General features: G+C 44.0%; 1 protein-coding gene across 2 annotated transcripts in view; it reads left to right on the top strand.

The window, feature by feature from the left end:
• The first annotated feature begins 382 nt into the window (after positions 1-382).
• The window catches only part of PIK3CD (phosphatidylinositol-4,5-bisphosphate 3-kinase catalytic subunit delta), a 32,499-nt gene continuing 19,096 nt past the window's right edge, over positions 383-13,785 (top strand). The window contains exon 1 of one of the 2 annotated variants that reach the window (XM_075190277.1): positions 383-529. The gene's annotated coding sequence lies outside the window, so the exon portion shown is untranslated. Of the gene's footprint in view, positions 617-13,785 lie in introns of both variants that reach the window. The other variant, XM_075190276.1, reaches the window with a different exon arrangement.

Raw genomic sequence — 13,785 nt, 5'->3', positions numbered from 1 at the left:
TATATATAATATACATGTTACAGGACAGAGGGGGGTATATATGATATACAATATTACAGGACAGAGGGGGGGTATATATATATATATATATATATATATATATATATATATATATGATATACAATATTATAGGACAGAGGGGGGTATATATATATATATATATATATATATATATATATATATATATATATATATATATATATATATATAGAGGGTGTGCTATCTGCTAAGCTACATTATATCAAAGGAAAAGAGGAAGCGCTAGGACCATGCGCGGGAGTAACGTGGTATAGAGGTAACGCCTACTTACGTCACTTCATCTCCGCCCTCTTGCACCGTCACCGCCAGTGATTGGTTCAGAGCGGCTGGCCACGCCCCTGGTGATGCTCTGCCACCTCTGATGGGAAATGCTCGGCAGTTGGAGCCCGGCCTGTACCGGGAACACATCTGTCTGACAACGGCCCTGGGGACTGAGGAGAGCGGCTCAGCGCGGGTCCCGTACCCGGGCTGCTGATTACAACGTCTCCAGGTACAGCCGGAGCTATCGGGTTAATGCCTGGGGGATACGGGCAGGTGACTGGAGGGGAGCGCGGCACCGGAGCCACAGAGGAGGCAGGTGAGACCGCGCGGCGTCCATCTACTGCTAGACCGGCTCTCAGCACCCTGCTAACACTAGTGTCACCCTGTGCCCAGTCTGTGGGTGCCTCCCTGTGCCCAGTGTGTCTGTGGGTACCTCCCTGTGCCCAGTGTGTCTGTGGGTACCTCCCTGTGCCCAGTGTGTCTGTGGGTACCTCCCTGTGCCCAGTGTGTCTGTGGGTACCTCCCTGTGCCCAGTGTGTCTGTGGGTACCTCCCTGTGCCCAGTGTGTCTGTGGGTACCTCCCTGTGCCCAGTGTGTCTGTGGGTACCTCCCTGTGCCCAGTGTGTCTGTGGGTACCTCCCTGTGCCCAGTGTGTCTGTGGGTACCTCCCTGTGCCCAGTGTGTCTGTGGGTACCTCCCTGTGCCCAGTGTCTGTGGGTACCTCCCTGTGCCGTGTCTGTGGGTACCTCCCTGTGCCCAGTGTGTCTGTGGGTACCTCCCTGTGCCCAGTGTGTCTGTGGGTACCTCCCTGTGCCCAGTGTGTCTGTGGGTACCTCCCTGTGCCCAGTGTCTGTGGGTACCTCCCTGTGCCCAGTGTGTCTGTGGGTAGCTCCCTGTGCCCAGTCTGTCTGTGGGTAGCTCCCTGTGCCCAGCCTGTCTGTGGGTGCCTCCCTGTGCCCAGCCTGTCTGTGGGTGCCTCCCTGTGCCCAGTCTGTCTGTGGGTGCCTCCCTGTGCCCAGCCTGTCTGTGGGTACCACCTTACCTCTGTGAGTGGCACTGCCCATCCTGGCCAGCATCCTAATGATCTCCTCTGACTGGCATCCTAAATTCTCTGTCTGGTACTGCTTGTCCAGGTCACCTCAAGACACCACCCTGTCTAGCATCCTTACCACCCTCACAGACTAGTCGTTCCTTCTGCCTGGCATCCTAGTCACAGCACTGGCTGGAAATACCCAACATCTGTCACCTCAACAAAACTTCTGCCTGGCATCCTGACCACCTCTGACACTACCCATCCTGACTGATGTCCTAGTTTCCCCGTTGCTTGGTTTCCTAATCACTTCTGACTGTCACTAACCATCTCTTCTGGTGTCCCATTCACACCTTCTGCCAGGCATCCTAATCATCTCTAGCTGGCACTGCCCATCTCTACTGGTGTCCTGTTCACACCTTCTGCCAGGCATCCTAATCATCTGACTGACACTACCCGTCTCTACTGGTGTCCTGTTCACACCTTCTGCCAGGCATCCTAATCATCTGACTGACACTACCCGTCTCTACTGGTGTCCTGTTCACACCTTCTGCCAGGCATCCTAATCATCTGACTGACACTACCCGTCTCTACTGGTGTCCTGTTCACACCTTCTGCCAGGCATCCTAATCATCTGACTGACACTACCCGTCTCTACTGGTGTCCTGTTCACACCTTCTGCCAGGCATCCTAATCACTTGGGACACGTCCCAACCCAACTGGTTTCCTAGACACCATCTCTGACATATGCTATTTACCCCAACTGATGTCCTAGTCTTACTAATCATCTCTAATGCTGCCCATCCTGACTGGTGTTATAATCATCTGACTGACACTGCCCATGCCATCTGCTTTCCTAGCCAGCTCCTCTTGCAGGCATCTGCTGCTGCCTAGCGTCTAGGGATGGCATGGACTGTCATCCTATATACTTCTTGCTGCCACAGCTCGTCCTGTGTCACTTCCTCATTCTGATGACATCCTGCTCACCTGAACCCCCAAGTGACTGTCCCCCTACGCTACTCATTCTGGAAACCTAGGTCCCCATTACTGACTAGCACCTTAATCTCCTAATGACATCCCTAACCCCCCCCCCCAGCTCCCTATCTGACTGGTACACATCACCCCTCTTCACTAGTCACATTGATCACCTAAACACACCCCTAATTGAAGCCTTTCTGCCCTCAAACCTCCATCACTGGACACTTTCTTAATTGCCCTCTTCTGACCGGCATCCTAATCTGTCAGGCATGTGGGTATCTTTACTGAATGCCAACGTTTACTGAAATCCTAAAAAGTTATCTTTGTCTTGCTGTCTAAACTAAAATTTGTGAATGGCATCCTTAACCCCCCTTGTAGTAGCACCATGATTACTGCATGTGACTGGCATCACCCTCTCTGACTGACTACTCCTGTTCTCTCCTAAATGCCTCTCCTAACCCTAACATGAATCCTGTTCATCCAGCAATGCCCACTTGAGTGGTACTGCCCACTCTCAGTCTCATCTAATCACCATTATTGACTTAAACCCAAGTATCATCCTGTCGCCTCCGCCCTCCTCCTCTTATAGGTACAATAGCCACCTAACACTCCTGACTGTCATTTCCCATTTATGCCCACTTAAACGCCTACTTAGACTGGCAGTGACAGTTATCACTCTCTCTCCTGTGTCACTGCCACAGAAGAGTGTCTTTAAGTTTCACTCGCTCCCTTACTGGCTCTGCTCAATCTCATTTCCTCAAACCTGTTCCTTAGTGCATGTCTCCTTTACTGTTTTCATTGGTCCATTACTCATAATAATATCCCTGTCTGGCAGTGACGTTTAATGTCTCTCCTTACTGTTGACATGTGCAGAGTCTGCTAGTGTCGCACAAGCAGTGCTCGTGGCACAGCCAAATGTTCTCTGAGGGAGACCTAATATTGAGTGTTAAACACGGTATAGGTCACCTATGTGCACTTGTTTTCACATTGTACTTATAACGGTCCTCTGTATGCATTTGTTTTCTCTATATCCATATAGATTGTAAGCTCTCTGGGACAGGTGCTTCAAAAAAGAGCGCTGTGAGTGTAAAATGTCTAGTAGTTAAAGGTGCCACATATCATAGCTCTCACTGACTGGTACAGTGACACCGGTTTGACCTCTGTGATAAATGTAGACCCTTTCCTGGTTAGACGTGCCAGCAAATCTTTACCTGTTGCTTCGACTACCACCCCTGTCTGTCCTGGTGTACCTGTCACCTGCGCTCAGGGGAGGCATCTACTTTGTAGGTCATAGTTGAGTGCCTCATGCCTCGCTGATGTCACTAGTTCATCGTCTTTGTCCGTGTGTGTAAGCTACACACGCGCACACTGAATTCTGATTAACTCTCATTCCAAATTCCCCTCTGTTGTATTCCTTTTTGTTTTACTGTTAGTAGCTCGGAGCAGATTGGTGGTCGGACAGAAGAGGTGCTGGGTGGTTTAATATGGATGTCCTCTTCATCCAAAGCACTGGGGCTGCACTATCTGAATTAATGCACTTTCCTGTCTTCTGATAACCTCATTTTCAGTTCTTTTACCAAGAGACATTAGCAGCTGCCAATCGTATTCCTTGCTGTCTGAGTATTAGTCATCCCTGCGTTCTCTGCTGTACATCTCCTCTCCTAATTCTAGCATCTTAAACTCTTGTACATGAGCCTTGCTTGCCGTCTTTGTAATGCTGCGTTCAGCGTGCAGCCAGGTTTGGGGATCATCGATCCCAATGCTAAACAGATGTTTGTTCAACCCGTAGCGCCCAACCGATTTTGTCTTCGTTCATACCAGCTCCGGCCAACCTGTGCTCACAAGGTGTTGTGAAACTACAAGCCCCAGCATGCTTTGCAAGTCAGTAGCCAGCAGATAGCTGGGACTTGTAGTTTCACAACACCTGGAGAGCCCCAGGTTGGCCATGCCTGCGCTATACTGTATCGGCGGAAGGCTGCAACTCTATAAAATGGCATAGTCCTGCTTCAATACTGGGAGATTCCTGGCTTAAGCTTTTTGTGGGTGTTCTATAGCTTATGTTTACCTAAACTTTATATTAATTTATATAGAACACGCACACATTTTCCAAAGACCAGTTCCAGTGTTTGGATATGTTGTACTTCCCGCGGCCTCGATGCCAACACAATATTTGTTCTCACAATGCAATCCTGTTAGATGAGATCTTAAAATAAATGCTACATGTGGGACCTAGTAGATCTCGATCAGAAGATCTTAATCCGGGAGCGGATAAGATAATGTAGGATTCAGCCAACAAGCAGACAAGTCTAGGAGCCGGTAGATCTTTTGGGGGAGCCACGGACCATTAACATCATTAGAAATGACTCCGGCGCGTTGGGGGCCAGCAGTAATGTTCAGGCGCCTTGGCTGCCTGACTCCTGGGCATTGTCTAACTCTGTCAGATCGTTCAGGAATATGGTCACCCAAGCTCGAAAATGTTGATCGCCCAGTATTTGAAAAAAAAATAAAAAATATATATATATATGTTTATATTTTACATTTGGTACCTTCCTCTTTTTTTATGTCTTCCTTGATTTGCTTTTCTCCAGTCTGTATTTCCCGGGCCGCCGTCCTACCGTAGCACATTGCTGTACTATGCAGCCAGTTCCTCATACCTTTGTATTAAGTTGACCCTTTATTTTGTATTGTACATGCCTCTTGTCGAATGCCTGGCCGATCATGACACCGCTTGTAGATAAATATTACCTGGCCACAATCTGGACTTGTAAGTGAGATTTATCTTGTGTTATAAAACAATGATCACCAGGTTTATTGCTCTGTAAAAGTAAATGGAACCTGTTGTGTACACAGGGGAACGTTTTGTGGGCCCAGCCGCTTGTAGCTCGTTGATGGTACGTTGTGCTTCCTTGACGTTCCTGTTGCCTAATGCTGTGTTTTATATATTCTTTTTACCATTTGTCCCTGTAGCTTATAGGTTGGTGCTGAGACTCTTTTTCTCCTTGTTACTGTCCCAGGAACTGAACAAAGAATTGGTTCCCAGAAGTCTAAGTTATAGATTAACACTGTACGTTGTTCCGGTTTGCAGCGATGAATACAAAGAATCTTTGATATAATTAGAACCGTGCCCTAAAATAGTGTGTACATATATGTGTGTATGTATGTGTGTAATATTAATGGTTGAATTAATATCTCGGCGTGTATACAGATCATATAGGTTATTTGTAATGGGAAGAATGCAGCAGTATGATTCACCGGTAGTTATAAGACACTGTACGTATGCTTGTGATAACATATGTGGTTTGTAATAACTTATAATGTTTGGGATGTAAGTTTGGAGCGTGTTATAACGTGAAGCGGAATAGATCATTGGCTTTCTATTTTTTATTACTTTATTGTTTATATAGCACCAATTCTATTACGTAGCGCTGTACAGAGAATACGAAGTCATTCACTGATTCACTGGAGCTGACAATCTAATTACCTATCACACATAGTCGGGTCCATTTTGGCCAATGAACCTACCAGTATCTTTGGGGAATGTGAGAGGAAACCTGAGCACCCAGAGGAAACAAAGTCCACACAAATAGAGAACTGGTCTGGGACAACAATGCTAACCACTATGCCAACCATAAACTACGTTGGTGCAAAATCATGTAAATGATTATATATTGCTTGAAGGGGATTCTAGAGATGTATACGGGGTATCTGCTTTCAAGGTGCTCTAAACAAAGACAAACAAAGTACATTTTGTGTGTCTACAAATCCGGTGTTTCTGGTTATCTAGAAGTTACATTTTCATTGATGGTTTGACCGGTAATCACTTTGTTAGCATCAAATGAGGAGTTGTCAAATTGACTTGTTTTTAAACTATTAGTATATCTGCTGAATCTGTCTCCTTCTGATTTGCATAGCATGTCAGTGGCTAAAGAGATGGGAAGTTTTTTTTTCTGTTTAAATCCAGTATTTCTGGAACCAATGTGGTGCACGATAAGCAGGAAGTTGGGGAAATTGTACTAATATTTCACTAGGTCCATTTTTAACATAGGTGTTAAACATAAACACACAATTATAGAAGTGACATTGGTTAGCAACACAAAAATAACTTTCATATTAAATTATACTTTAAGCTTATCAGTTGTCGGTATGGGGGGCCGCAAAATGACTGGTGATACTCGTGAGGAACAAAATAAAATGCCGTTCAGGGATTGTGAAAAGTCCAGTTTGCTGGTCATTGGCTCCCTGCACTTTAAATACCCTATAAGGAAGATCTGGACAACCGGTAGCTCTCACGATGTGAAGCTACAAGCCCCAGCATGCTTTGCCAACTGATCACTAGCCAATAGCAGGCAGGGTATGCTGGGACTTGTAGTTTCAGACCACCCAGAGAGCCACTGTCTGTCCAAGCCTGCTATTGGCGTTGTCTTTCAGCCACAGTGTGCAGCCCAATTGTTGGTGCTCTGGCCAAATGACAGGACCTGCCCATATGTACTTAAAGGCTGCCATGTTAAGTGGGAGGTGCTTCTCCTGCACAGCTGACAGGGAGTGACTGACAGGAAGGCAGACTTGCTTTGCCCTCATGTACTGTTATGTATAATCATCCTTTATTTCTAGAGCACTAACATATTATACACTGCTATACACTGAGGGAATCGTGATTGCTGATTCACACGCAGTGACACGACAGCTAATAGGAGTGCGGGCTTAGCGTTTTGACCTCTATCTGATCCCGTTCAGATGTGGGTGGAGCTTCAAACTGTCTGTCATCCAGTGGGGATACCGTTTAACCCCTTAAAGGCCAGTCTACTTTGAAGCTTAGCAACAAATGCTAAAAATGTTCTGGTCACTGTGTTAGATAAATGAGAATAACTTTTATATTTTTAAAATATAAAAATTAAATTACTAGTGCTTTTTCCCTGGCACTGGGCTTTCTTCTTTTGGTAGTAATTTTAAGTAAAGTTATTTTGCATTATATAAATTGAATTTAGAACAAATACATATATTTGTAATTATTATTTTCACATTATTATATCTGAAGAAATCTATCCTGAATTGTATACCCCAGAATAGAGCTTAGGGGGCGCTTTAAATAAATGTCTGTTCTGCATGGAGCTGACTGATCTTCTAGCCTCAGTTGGAGTGTGGCTGCCATGTCTAGTCGCCGTGAAAACACGTTGCCTGGGATTTAGGGCGCTAACTGCTAACACTTTAATTTATATTTGCCTACAGACTTGCACGCTGTGAGGTTTACATAGAGGCAGCCATCATGTAGTCTGAGATTGCAGGCTGTCCGTTCACCAGGAGCTGTGACATCACTGAGGCACCGTGGGGGCAGCCATCTTGTAAGATGAACTAATGAGAATTCATTCTGTCATTGTACCTTTAATCGGGGTGACCTCACTGGGCTGCTATTTGTTCAACCTTCAGAACTCCTCTAATTGCATTAAAAAATAAGAATCTGTCTCATACCCAGCACTTGTTTTTGTTCAGTGGGATGAAATGTAATATAAATATATATTATTTCCTCATCGGGTTACCTTCTACATAACTGCACACACAGAGGATAGAGAGGGATGTACCACTTCCCCTTGTGTTTGTTTTATGCTCTTGTTGCAAAAGATTAAGGTTCCAGGTAGGAAACACCTAATTAACCCATTCAGTGCCATGCATTAGTAGTAGACATGCTGAATATTGATCCTGTGTTCTAGGTAGTGGGGGGAAATAGTGGGTTCAGGGTGCAAACGGCGGCTCATTACTGCTGTAGGAAACTGTTGGAGAAACCTAAAAACACCTTATTTATAGGGGTTTTTCTGTAATCTTGTTTTTATTTTAACCCCTTCGTGCACGGAGGTGGTTTTGTACCTGAATGATGAGAACATTATTTTCTGCATTTTCATGAGGTGTCGGTTTCGATGGAGAGACTTAAATACGTCTCCCCATGTTCATCCACAGTAGATCCAATACAAGCTGGATGGAATCCTAGCTGCTTCATCCATGTCAGCGTGGATCTACTAGTAATGGCTGATTCCTCTGTCCCATGGAGGTAGCCTAGGCTGCCCGCCTCATAACAGGCTGGTGACTGTCATCCACGTCCATAATCCCTTCTTCTTTCTTTTTGTTGTTGTTGTAATCTTTATTTAATCAATCCCATAAGAATGAGGTTACGTTACAAGATCTATAAATGCAGCATTTGCCACCATTGTGTGTTTTGTGGCCCTCAAGAACTAATACAGCCTTTACTATGGTGTTATTCCTGATGTAGGGAAACACGTTTTGCGTAGCTTTGGTGCAGTGTTAAATTCTTGAATATATAATACAATATATCTGTGTTTAGCCAGCATTACTTAGAATGTTGGTGCGTCTTTATCATACATTAGTCAGTGGCAGGAGAAGCACAGAGCTTGTCTGACTATCTAGTGCCCTAGTTAACAGATTGTCTTCAAACTACAGATTGGTGGGTGCAAACAGTTGGGGCCAGTGATAACTGACATGCCGTGCATTATCATGCTAGCTTTTTGTCCTCTCGCAAGTCCCCTTTTATATAATCTCTGAGCGCTGTGGAGTAACTGTGGCCGTTTACCTTGAAGTCTGGTCGATGAGTAAAGTTTTTAAAGAAACTTTTTTTATTTTTTTTATTTGGTAAAGCTTTAGTGAAAAGTGTTAGTAAAGTTTCTGATTACTGCTCATTACATGTTTATCATACCTTAAATACCTTAGTGGTGTCTCTAATTGTCGAGCTCGTAGGCTGAATGTTGACTCCACCCAGAAAATGGCTGCTCCCATGTAGGTGACAGGTCATACTGCATTGTTGACTCACTATGTAGTAATTCTGTTTTTTTTTTTTGTTGTTGTACTGTAAAGGACCAATACCTGGGTGTGGTTTAACCCCCTGAAGGTGGCTCTTGGCACATGCTCCACTTGATTTCTTCTTTTTTTTAGTTCTTGTGTATTTTGAGAAGTGACTTTTTTTTCCCCCACAACATAATTCCTGAAACTTCACCAAACATTATACTTCTCTCTGCACAAGTACCTAACATTTAAAGTGTTCCTATTATAGATGCGCTTACCTGTGCCCATTAAATGATCATAACCCAAGGGGGGGGGGTCCAGTCTCCGGTCCTCCCGCTGGGCGAGACCGGCTGAGTGATTAACGGGGGAGGCGGACGGATTGTGAATTTCACTGGCCCAACAGCTCTTACACACAGAGCTCTGATTGGACGGTTGTTTAGTCATCCAGACCGCGATGAGACCAGTGCAATCAAACTTCTTATTTATAGGCCATATCTTCTGCTATAATCTACTTTTACTTGTAAGTTTATAATAATGTGCAGTAATGTCTTATGCTTATCTCTGCATATAGGTGTTTTGTTTAGTTGAGCTTACATCTTACTTTGTCTACTTCCCCTTACAGGGGCTGAGTGCTGAAATTTGGTGCTATAGAATTTATGCAAATCATGACAAATATATGAAGTCTTATAGTTACTATATTCCTTTAAATAACAATGTCTGTAACTTCCTGGTCCGTTAACAGTCCTGGAAACCCTCTGTGTGATCTAGAACAGGAGTATAAACACCCTAACAATGGGGCGGGGGGGGGCAGTCGCTGGAGAGATCCAGCCCTGGCTTTTGTGCTGTAATCTGCTGTGACTCAGCCACTCTCTTAATGCAAACAAAACCGTCTTTACCGGACAGTTACTGATGGGGCTGCTGAGCCCCCCCTTCCTGTGCAGCTGCGCTCAGCGGTGCTTAATGGTGCAACGGTGCAATGGTGCATTCCTCCACTTGTCAGGGGCTCTGTGTTGTCTTCCTGCAGGGGATTTACAGGGAATGTACCAGGCTCTGCAGGTGACCGTGAGAACGCTGCGTGTGGCTCTAGTGAGTCACATCACTTCTTGCAAGGTGTGTGTGTAATAAATATATATATATATATATATATATATATATATATATATATATATATATATATATATATATATATATATATATATATATATATATATATATATATATATATATTTGGGGCAATTCACATTCAATCCAGACTTCTTTTTTTTTTTTTTTTTTTTTTTTTTTTTTCCTCCCTTTTAATTCACGTAGCCCGGTCGATCATTGTCCTTTTCTACTGCTCTCTGGTGGAAAAATTAACCTATTACAGGAGAACTCCAGGTAGATAGACATGTTTCTCCCCATCAGACTAGTTGAAACCTGGGGTACTTTTATTTCTAAGTATCTACTTGTGAGCTGCATATTTCTGCTCACATGTATGTGATCAATTTGAAAGGATAGTAGTCTAACCCACCCCCACAACTAACCTGGTCAGACACCCAGAACTGGTGTCGGGTATGTACTCGTAGAAGGCGATAAATTTAGTTGCGGCAGCTTGTTGGCACAGTTGTTAGCATTGCTGTCGGACAGCACTGGGGTCATGAGATCGACCAAGGGCCTCTCTGGTGTGGAGTTTGTATGTTCTCCCAGTGTTTGCGTGTTTCCTCCGGGTGCTCTGATTTCCTGCTACACTTTCAAAAACCTATTGATAGATTGGCCGCTGACTGCAAATAACGGATCCCAATATCTACGTCTGGTGGGGAATTTAGACTGTAAGCTCCCTGGGGCAGCAGGGACTGATGTGAGTGACATTCTCTGTACAGCGCTGCAGAATTGATGGCGCTATATAAATAAATGATGATATTTTTCCAGCACAAGCAGCACAAAAAATGTGTTTGTAAATCATCTTCTCAATTGAGATAACCTTTGAATGGACAACGGTTTAGAGATGTAAATATACAGGAAGTAATAGTCATTCGTACAGTATACCCCGTGCACATGTCTTACTGAATGTTTTTATCAAAGAATTTAGTAGAAATATTTTAAATATGCTTTAGTTTGTAATGAATGAGAGCCTAGTGGGCTGCACTGGTACGTGTATAATGTATGTGAGCATTGCATGTGTACACAAGTCTGCTCTGGTATCTGTAGCAGGACCTGCGTGTACGCGGTATCCATGGGAAACACATGAGTCACTCACTACCTATGCAGCAGGGAATTCCCCACCTCCTCTTCCCCGATCTACGCCCACAGCTCGTTGCATTACTACTTGTACTCCAGCCGTACAGTTTGGGAATGGTGTGTAACGTCCCTGTGACTGGGATGTCAGGAATGCTGGCTGAGGAGAGGCCATGGATCTAGTACAACGAGGACACCCTTGCTGAACCAAGGTTAGAGAGGTCTTTAAAGTGGACCTACGCACAGCGGAGGCAGCCATTTTGTCATGGTCGACTGAACCTCCGTTCTCTAGGAACCAGACATGGCTGAGGCACTACATGACCAAGTATTCAAGAGGCAGCGGTGCCTACACTGCATGAATATTGGTGCCACCCACAATATGGCTACCTCCACCAAGTGTATGTGACCGGTTCACTTTCAAAGGTCTCTAATCTTGTTTCTAGTATTCTAGTCACCTTGTAAGGGATGTGAAGCCCACAACATGGCTGTCGTCTTTGGTCAAGTAAATTTTTAGTGGACTATCCACCTCTGCCCCCGCCACTCCCCCCTTTCACACTCTAGAGTGACACCATTAGCTGAGCCAGAACGAATATCTTATCAGAATATAACTGGGACGTTTTATTTCGCACGAGCTCCCATTTAGGTTATTATGATTTAATAAATAAAAATGTAATGTGTCTAATGTGATTGGATGGTGAAGCCTTCATTCGCTGTGATAGTGGTTTAGATCAAAGGTGGGGATTTAGGTGTGGGACCTCTACATGAGGGGGTTATGATATGGAGGGTGAGGTGGCCAAAATAGATAATATGGAAGTATATAAATAAAATAAAAAGCTAGGCTAAGTAGACTTCTGGGTAATGGCATTTACATGGCAGCCTCTCATGTTTGTGTTTTACCCAGAATTAGGGGGATCTTAGACACCAATGCACCCACTCCTGGTATAATAGTATCCATTATATCATCACTGTATTCGTTGGTCCCAACCAGCTGGGGGGAGTTAATATGACAGAGTACGCGGTGAGTGTGAGGATGCGCCACCATGTTCTAGAGTGCGCTGTGTGAGCGCACAGACACTATGGGGGTAATATTAGGGTCAGGGTCATTCCTGGAGTAACAATGAGAAGACAGCGCGTTCTGTACGTCGTTCACACTGACTCGTAGACTCTGCTGTCAGACTGCGTGTTTAAGGTAGACAGACGGATTATACTTTCCAGATGTGGAATACATCGTAAACTGCTTGTACAATGTTTTGCAATCCAGTTTTTTTGTTGTTTTTTTTTTTTTTCCCCTCTTCCAATTTGTATAAAACCTTATAACCCATCGCTGGTGTTTATAATAATGGATGTGAACGTTTGGCCGGTGCCAAGTGCTCTGTCTGTTGGTGGGAGAGCAGCTGTCTGTGGGTTACTAAGGAGATGTTCCTGTCTCATTAGCTCCAGTGAGAAAGGGTTTATGCAGAAGAAATGCGTTGTACCTGCAGGCTGTACCCCAGGGGTGCGCAGCATCGGCAGTGAGGGTCTATCGGCCGCCCGGTGGCTGGCATTTGTCAAAGCTTTATGACTGCAGCATTACATAGTTTTTTTAAAGTGTTTTTAGAAGACCAGTATGAGTTTAAAAAAATAAATATTAACCTTTTCTTTAGGCTACATACACAATGCGTTTTATGTATGCTTGTGATATGCGTTTAAAATGCGTCTACAAACTGCGTGCCTCTTGTTTTGTAAAGATGCGTCTGACAGGTTATTTTGTTTAAGCCATGCTGCTGTCGAAACTCATATGTTAATGCTTCTTCAATCCATCTCATTGTGCTGAGATGGATGTAAATCTTCGGCATTGAAACGCGTCGGGCGCATGCAAACGAAATACATGTTAGAAACTTTTTGAACCTCTAGGAAGAGTAATGATTTGTCCTCTGGGTCCTTCTGCAAACACCCATTGAGGTAAACACCAGGCTTGTTTTATTTACACTGCCAAGTTCCACTAAATATTATTTAGAGAAAAGAACTAATAATTTAGTGTAATATCCTTAATGTGGGATGGCATGTCCACCTTACACATGATGAATTCCTGTCCCGCAGAGCTTACAATCTAGCAACTCTGCAACCAACATCCGAGTGAATGAATCGTATTCTCCATTTAAAGCGATGTTCATAATCCTCATTTTTGTTGTGGTCATTTTTTATTCTAATTCATGTAGATTTATTGAAAAGATTTTAAACAAAATACAAACAGTAATTAAATTAAAGCTGAAGGTTGACTGACTAACAAACAAGAGGTACCTTAATATAAGTGCACAGGATCCATAGCAGTAACATTAGAAGCATGTAATATAATATATACCATATAGATAAGAACGCCACAAAACATCCATAACCGGATTTACTAGAATCTGTGTAAGAAAATGCTGTGAAATTACTTATGCAGAATGTAGGAAATCACCAGTTACAGAGGAGTTCTCTACACCTGAGGTACAAAT

Source organism: Mixophyes fleayi, chromosome 11, assembly GCF_038048845.1.
Source record: "Mixophyes fleayi isolate aMixFle1 chromosome 11, aMixFle1.hap1, whole genome shotgun sequence".
Taxonomy (NCBI): Eukaryota; Metazoa; Chordata; class Amphibia; order Anura; family Limnodynastidae; genus Mixophyes; species Mixophyes fleayi.
This window is presented reverse-complemented; position numbering and strand designations above follow the sequence as displayed.